Source organism: Dendropsophus ebraccatus, chromosome 10 (assembly GCF_027789765.1).
Source record: "Dendropsophus ebraccatus isolate aDenEbr1 chromosome 10, aDenEbr1.pat, whole genome shotgun sequence".
NCBI classification, from domain to species: domain Eukaryota; kingdom Metazoa; phylum Chordata; class Amphibia; order Anura; family Hylidae; genus Dendropsophus; species Dendropsophus ebraccatus.
Genome location: NC_091463.1, coordinates 96839994 through 96849343, shown reverse-complemented (window position 1 = coordinate 96849343; position 9350 = coordinate 96839994).

Genomic DNA, 9350 nt, shown 5'->3' with positions numbered 1-9350 from the left:
TAAATGCATCTGACTGGCCATGTTTCCCCACAGAGATCTGGATCCATCTCACCGGCCATGTTCCTCCATAGAGATCTGAATCCATTTGACCGGCCATGTTTCTCCAGAGATCTGGATCCATCTGACCGGCCATGTTTCTCCAGAGATCTGGATCCATCTGATCGGTCATGTTTCTCCACAGGGGTCTGGATCCATCTGACCGGCCATGTTTCTTCAGAGATCTAAATGCATATGACTAGCCATGTTTCTCCACAGAGATCTGGATCCATCTGACTGGCCATGTTTCTCCGGAGATCTGGATCCATCTGACCGGCCATGTTTCTCCACAGAGATCTGGATCCATCTGTCCAGCCATGTTTCCCCCCAGAGATCTAAATGCATCTTACCGGCCATGTTCCTCCACAGAGATCTGAATCCATCTGACTGGCCATGTTTCTCCAGAGATCTCGATCCATCTGACCGGCCATGTTTCTCCCCAGAGATCTCGATGCATCTGACCGGCCATGTTTCCCTACAGAGATCTGGATCCATCTCACCGGCCATGTTCCTCCACAGAGGTCTGGATCCATCTGACCGACCATGTTTCTCCAGAGGTCTGGATCCATCTGACCAGCCATGTTTCGTCATAGATCTAAATGCATATGACTGGCCATGTTTCTCCACAGAGATCTGGATCCATCTGATCGGCCATGTTTCTTCACAGAGATCTGGATCCATCTGACCGGCCATGTTTCTCCAGAGATCTGGATCCATCTGATTGGTCATGTTTCTCCACAGAGATTTGGATCCATCTGACCGGCCATGTTTCTCCAGAGATCTGGATCCATCTGACCGGCCATGTTTCCCCACAGGCATCTGGATCCATATCACCGGCCATGTTCCTCCACAGAGATCTGGATCCATCTGACCGGCCATGTTTTTCCACAGAGATCTGGATCCATATGATCGGCCATGTTTCTCCAGAGATCTGGATCCATCTGACCGGCCATGTTTCTCCACAGAGATCTGGATCCATATGATCGGCCATGTTTCTCCAGAGATCTGGATCCATCTGACCGGCCATGTTTCTCCACAGAGATCTGGATCCATCTGACCGGCCATGTTGCTACAGATATCTGGATCCATCTGACCGGTCACGTTTCTTCTCTGCTAGTAATGCAATTTTTTCTCTTTTGCCCCCTGGAGTCACCTTTCTGTTTCCCTTCGGCACAATAGTGAAGAGCTGATTCACACCGAGACTGATCTACAGAAATCTGATCAGTGGATTTTATGCTGTTCTCCGGAGTCACAGGTCTGATCTCGATAAGATCCGATACTGACAGGGCGGTGAGCTCTAATAAAGCAGCCATTAAAGTATATACACTACTCCTAGCAAAGTCCTGGACCCCCAACACTAGGAGGATGTCACCCAATTTTCTGCCGAACATTCTGCGTCACGTCCCTCACACGGATGAAATCCCTTTAGTAATGGTCGACACTTCTTTAGAGGACAAAATTCTAGATCATCAAACTCATCCCCACAAAAATCCCTGTGACTCCTTTGTTCTCATGTTTTCTCAGACGTCCCTGATAATAAACGACATTCTATAATAAGCGGCTTCTAACTTTCCTGCAGATCGGTGACTGATCCTTTTAGGATGGAGTTTTATCATTGATTGTTTTTTTAGATTTCTACCCTATTTACATCCAGACTCTGCTCCAGGTCATGGAGTTGGTGTGTCGCTCCTTTAACACTTATTATCTGTGGAAATCTTTACCACTTTATCTGTGACAAGACGCATCATCATCATCCTGGACAATGGCGTCATCATCCCCAAACCTGTTTTTTTATTGGTAGAGTCTGTGAACCTTGTGCACCGATGGCCGATGACTCATAAATGATGGGAAACAAGATGGTTTCCTTCAGGCGTCCTCTCTGTATGTTTCATTAGTTCAGCCCCAGAGAGATGTTCCAGCATCCTCTCATTGATACTCTTGACTCCTTGTAGGATTTCCACTGATACGTCAGAGTTGGATCCATGTTTCCAATCAATGATTCATCTCTTTACCTTGTACTTATCCATTACCTAAATATCTTCTGATTTCCCTAAAGTTCCCTCTGACCGCGGCTGGAGTTGGAGTGCTCCTTTATGAGGAATGGGTCAGCAGCAGCAGCCGCCCTGTGATGACTACTCCATCAGCATTGTTACGTTACATTGTTCTGTATATGACCTGGTGTCGGCCACCCACTTGCTTGTGATACATAACTATAAGACTCTATAAATTCAGTGGTCACACCCCAAACTAAGGCTGGCGGCTAAATGCGCCATAAATAATTATCATTCCTATATTTGAGAATTGCAAGATGTCCTATGTGACAGCTATGTGGGTTTACAAAGAATTCTCCAAATGCCACTCACATGTATCACTCCCATCATCCCTGACCCCGGGTGCTCGCACTCTAATCTCCTATCACACACAGTGTATCATCACTCCCATCATCCCTGACCCCAGGAGCTCACACACTAATCTCCTATCACACACAGTGTATCATCACTCCCATCATCCCTGACCCCAGGAGCTCACACACTAATCTCCTATCACACACAGTGTATCATCACTCCCATCATCCCTGACCCCAGGAGCTGACACTCTAATCTCCTATCACACACAGTGTATCATCACTCCCATCATCATCCCTGACCCCAGGAGCTGACATTCTAATCTCCTATCACACACAATGTATCATCACTCCCATCATCCCTGACCCCAGGAGCTCACACTCTAATCTCCTATCACACACAGTGCATCATCACTCCTATCATCATCCCTGACCCCAGGAGCTAACACTCTAATCTCCTATCACACACAGTGTATCATCACTCCCATCATCATCCCTGACCCCAGGAGCTCACACTCTAATCTCCTATCACACACAGTGTATCATCACTCCCATCATCCCCGACCCCAGGCGCTTACACTCTAATCTCCTATCACACACAGTGTTTCATCACTCCTATCATCATCCCTGACCCCAGGAGCTGACATTCTAATCTCCTATCACACACAGTGTATCATCACTCCCATCATCCCTGACCCCAGGAGCTGACACTCTAATCTCCTATCACACACAGTGTATCATCACTCCCATCATCCCCGACCCCAGGAGCTCACACTCTAATCTCCCATCTCACACACACACACACCACTCCCATCATCCCTGACCCCAGGGTGTCACACTAATCTCCTATGACACACACATGTATCATCACTCCCACCATCCCTGACCCGAGGAGCTCACACTCTAATCTCCCTGTCTTACCCTCACAGTGTATCATCACTCCCACCATCCCTGACCCCAGGAGCTCACACTCTAATCTCCCTGTCTTACCCTCACAGTGTATCATCACTCCCATCATCCCTGACCCCAGGAGCTCACACTCTAATCTCACAATGTATGGCTCCTTTCCCCCCCAGCCTCGGTGAGCTCTGGTCCCCTTCTCCCCCAGGACCCCGGGATGTTATCATCTTGTCTCTCTGAACTCTGAGGAATGAGAGACATTTAAAGCCCAGTAATTGCTGCAGCGATGGTGTCCGGTCGGATTAATTTGCGCTTTGTTAGTTGATAACCTGTCATTTTCCTCATCACACCGAGCTGTTAACTCTGTGACCTTCCGTATTATTCCTGCAAATTACATCTGTCATTCCTCTCCCTGACCTCTGGCTAATGTGGAGAGATACTCCCAGCAATGGACAGAGAGACCAGTATAGATTAACCCTATCCATGCTGCAGATTCAGTCTGCAATGCTGGATATACTGTATGATCCTGAGTTACATCCTGTACAGTATTATAATCCAGAGCTGCACTCACTATTCTGCTGGTGGTGTCCCACCACTGGTGCTGCTTATTGCACCTTAGTAAGTCTCTAGTCAAATTACTGCACAGCTGAAGCACCAAGGGTTAAACTGTTTGTACTACATGTTTATATGCCGACCAATCTCAGAGGCTTGTTTTCTCCTAACCAGATACTTTTCTTTCTCTCTCTCACACACACACTCAGCCCCGTCACTCACGGGAGGTTTTAGTTTTGGCCCCTGTAGGAGGAGTTAGTTCCTGGTGGGAGGAAGTTGGGAGTTAGTAGTTGAAGGTCCAAGCGGACAGATGTGTAAGACACTACTGTCTTACAAAGTTGTCCCACTAGATCCTAAGATCAGTATGCAGTGCTATGCTCTACTTAGGGGAGAGAAGCCACCTAGGAAAACCCTTGCCTATGCCAGGAACCTCTCTAAAAAGTGCTGGGTAGTTACCTGAAACAAGAGGAGCTGACCCCAGTAGGGAGAAGATATTGTGCAAGGTCTACGTATACTACTGCGCTGCACAGGACGACTTGGAAAACCTCGGAATTCTGCTACATCCGGATAACCGACGACTGGGGCTCGTATTACCCACCTAGGACGGGTACCTGTCAACTAGGGAGCATAAGGCAGTTCAGAGCCACTATTGGCATCCGTGAATACGAGTATCTCTTATTTCTTCTACTTATACACCTGTTCCAGCAGAGCACGATCACTACATTGGGCAGGGCTACTCTGGCAACTCCTCTCCTCTTCTCTCTTTGCAAAGCAGCTACTACTTCTACAAGCACTGGTTTTACCTCATTGTCAGCACCAACGTTCTGTGTCAAGATTTGCACTATTGTTATAACGTACTGTTAGACTTGAGTCATACCACAGTAAAGTATTATATTGTTTACTAAACGTACGTGACTCTGGTCTATTTTGTTAGCACCTGCACCTACACACCACCGTATACTTTGGTTATTTCCCTTTTCTGTGAGTGGCAGTACCAACAATCCGGGTGGGTCTGCTACCACTCCAGGTTACTGTGACAAGTGCCCAAGTGACCCTAAACAACCCTGGAGATTATCAACAATTGGGGCCGCCGAAGACCACCAACATCTGGTTCCAAAGGCAGAGTGTAGTAAAACACACCAGCTTCCTAGTGCCCATCACACATACATTACTGATCCTGAGTTACATCCTGTATTAGCCTCTCACCCCTGCAGCTCCCGCTGTACTCACCCGCTCACTGCAGCCGCGTGTAATAACGGCATCAGCGAGCAGGGGACCAGGAGCAAACGCATGCTCCTCACTGTCGGTCCATGGAATAGGGCCTTTACATCCTGTATTATACTCCAGAGCTGCACTCACTATTCTGCTGGTGGGGTCACCGTGTACATACATTACATTACTGATCCTGAGTTACATCCTGTATTATACTCAAGAGCTGCTGGTGGAGTCATTGCATATTCTGGTTATTGTGCAGAATCCCTCTAAGGTAATTGGCACCAGATAAGACATAAGGTTTGACAACCTAGGCTGGGCTTATACTCAGACAGCTATCTGGCTTAGTCGCCGTCTGGCGCAGTAACAATGTGGATCTTTGAACTTGACACACGGCTTCTCCAAAACCTAAGTTAATGAAGGAAAAAAGTCCAGGACGCCTTGTGACAACTGGTGGATTTTTGTTATTACTTATTATCAGCTTCTGGTAAAAGAAGATTGCCGGACTATGTTATATAGGTAAACCCAGCCCCACCTTAAAGGAGAAGTCTGGGCACAGATTTATATATAAAAAAAAAAAGAACAGCCGTGGAGGATGTGACTCCAGTGCTGAGGCCCAATGTCCTTTGCTCTGGTTCCTAGTCCTTGGCCCCTTCTGGGTCTGAGTGGGGACCTGGGATGTAATGTGTCATGCCAGTTAGGGGCCGAGGCAGGACCCCGCTACTGCAGCCAAGGAAGTAAGAGCATGTTGTTTAGTTCACCAACATCCTTCACGACTGATTAAAAAAAAAAACTCTGTGCCTGGACTTCTCCTTCAAGGGGAATCACCCGGACACTCTTTTCCTGGTGTTTAATGTAACTCTAGTCCCGGCCTCTTCTGCGGAGACTGATCCCGGCTTTGGCCTGGTTTATGACCTGTCACATGTATTGTTTTCCTGGTACCTGTTGCTCTACTGATGATTCTGAGCTCCCTTCCAAGGTCACTTCTGCATCAGTGATACTGCCACAATCTATGAAAGCAATCTAAAATATAGTCCAGAAGTCTTTGCGGGGGGTTGAGGATGAAAGACCATTAGTCTCCGCACCCCAGTCTATGGTTATGGACTATGGCTAAGATAATCCAAACTGCGGTACGTGGGCTTCACAGTAACACCAGGCGTTGGACTGCAATGTTGCTGCATGTCTATGAACTTGCTGAACAAATGACCAAGCAATGCTCCTTCCAGCTGGAGATTCTGCAGTTGTCTGTCTCTTCACTTGTCCCAGTCTTTGTCTTCAAGGGTGGCTCCTGTATTGTGCCTCATCTTCCTTCATCTCCATTGCGTGATGGGAATCTGGAGCTTCTTTGAGGAGACTGCAGACTGGACTTATTACAGGCGTCTCGGCCCTCTTTCTTCGGGTCCTATTAGACAAATCAATTTTAAGTATTCGCCCATTAACAACGACCAGAAATTGTTCACCATAATACGTAAAACGATAGTCATTAGTTACGATCCTTACTAAGTTTGTTCACTCCTTCTGATCCCAGCATAAGAACGAACGATGTGTACATGCACTTAACAATGAGTTTATGGTCAGCTTAAAGATGTGATCAACGACACAAGAATGATTTTTCGATCATTGCCTGCGTGGACACGTTAAGATTATTGTTTAAATTCGAACAATATAATGTTTTTCCGTACGATAATTGTTCCGAGTAATAGGGCCCTTACAGTTTGACTTCATTTCTACAGTACTTATCCAGCAGGAAAAGAACCATAGGCAATGCCTTTTGTAGGTCACGTATTCCCTCTTCTTATCTTCACCTGAACTTGAACCATCCATAATGGTTCCTATCCGATGGGTCTATCAGGTCTTATTCAACAAAGCCATGGCCTGATCTACCCCCTTAGAAGTGAGAAACTACTCTCTCATAGAGTTGTCCCACTAGATCCTAAAATCAGTATGCAATCAGTATGCAGTGCTAAGCTGCACTTAGGGGAGAGAAGACACCTAGGAATACCCTTGCCTACGCCAGGAACCACTCTACTAAAAAGTGCAGGGCTGTCTCTTGAAGCAAGAAGAACTGACCCAAGTAGGACAAAGCTACCGTCTAAGGTCTATGTATCCTACTGCGCAGAACAGGACAACTGGGAAACCTCAGAAGTCTGCTACATTGGGTCTTATCCAACCAAGCCAAGCACTGATCTACCCCCTTAAGCATTTATTCTCAAATGGATGGTGGCCAATTGGCTCTCCGGGAGAACTGGGTCTTTTATTTGCTATACCACCGATTTGCTGTGCCGACCCTGTAAATCAGAGTTAATTAACCCACCAGAATTGACTATTTACATCAATGCTGAGGAAAATGTGTAGAGCTCTGTGTGGGCTGGACATCCCACTGCTCCCATGCTGTAGCTATGACTCGCTGGTATTATACCCTTCAGACTATTATTCACTGGTATTGGTACTGTCACTGGTATTGTAGACACTTCTATGGTTCTATTAGTATGATTATTTTTACTTTATCTTCCATAGTATTCAGCAATTCTCCAAGATGCCTCCTGAAATGATATGAGGTCCTCAATCTGAGCTTCTTGCATCTTCTCATGTCTTTAGAATCTTCAGATATTTCTAGTTTTTATAGTAGCAGAACATGTCATCTCAGTATCCGTCCTGTCCTTGTAAGTAACCAGCACTATCTATAGGAGAACACGGCTCTATGGCCCATATCTGGTCTATAATTCTCATAATGTAGCGCCTCTGGAGTCATTTTGGTACAGTTAGTAATTATGGGTAATCATCATGTTGTCTCCTGGGTTCTGCCCTTAGCTTCTCTGCTCTCTTTTGTGATACAATAATGTGCAGAGACCTTATATACATGGTGCAGTTATTTGGAGACACGCAAGGCTGCAACCCCGGAGACTGGCACAAGCCCGATCCTGCCGGCTGCCATGTAATTAATGTGCTTATCCAGCCACTGTATATAGAGCAACAACATCTCTGTCCTTCTACAGCTGCTGCGTACCTCTGGGGGTTCAGCCAGACCCTGTCTCATTACACAGGAGGTCACATCTTCTAGGCCATGTGACATCCCTCCCATTCTCCAGATGTGCCGCACTACTTGTGCTATACACATTAGATTAATGTGGCGTGTTGATGTTGGGATTACGCTCGGTCGTACAGATGATACGTGAGGCCTTACAGCGTCTGTCCACAAGGTTTTCTGGTCTTAAGTAGGATACACATAGAAAGGCAATAACCACATTACAATGCAGCCTTTCATCTTAAAGCTTTATTATTAGCTCGGTATAAATCAGATTTCAGACACCAACATCGGAGAAATCTTCACATGTTATATACAGATTCCCTTTGCAGGAACTTAAGGTGCAGATCAGTCGCACTACAGCAAATACAAGTGACTAACGCAACATGTAAAGGCTCAACAAGTACCGAGGCCCAGAGCGCCTGGGCCCTCTGGAGTCAATGTAACCATATAGTTAACCCACCAAAGACAATGTGTCGCTGACCCACTGGAGAACACGTAACCATATGGTCAACCCACCAAAGACAACGCAAACATATAGTTATTCCATCAAAGACGATGTAACCATGCAGTCAAGCCAGTGGAAACAATGTAACCATGCAGTCAACCCATCAAAGACAATGTAAACATGTAGTCGACCTAGAGGAGACAATGTAACCAGGCAATGGAACCATTAAAATACAACGTTACCATGCAGTCAACCCACCAAAACAATGTAAATAGGCAGGGGACACTCAGAGACAGTATACCCATATGGTCAACCCACCAAAGACAATGTTACCAGGCAGTGGACCCTTCCGAGTCAAGGTAAATAAAGAGGCCTGTACACCTTCACAATTATTCGTCCGACAGTTCCTTCTTCCAGTTTTCCCATATACCAACCTTCATGTGTTCTCTTTAGGAAGGGAAGGGTAAGTCCCAGCCAGACAACTCTGGCACCAGCTTATTCCTCCGAGAAAAAAAAGGGTCGGGATGCAGAAATTTAGCACGCCAGACCATTCTCTCCAGCAATATCATCTGTCATTGGAGTCAGAAGGCTCCCCCCATACACTCTATACAGTAGGCCATACCAATCTTTAGTAGTGTTGAACAGACCTGTCAAACTGTTCGAGTTCGGCGATGTTCTCTGAACCCGAACACTTGGTATTTGATTCCCTGCAGCTGCACAAGTTGGATGCTGTCCTAGGGAGTCCTGGAAAACATAGATGTTGCCCAAGGGCAGTATCCAACCTTTGCAGCTACAAGGAATCAAATGCCGAGTGTTGCCAAAAGCAAACAGTT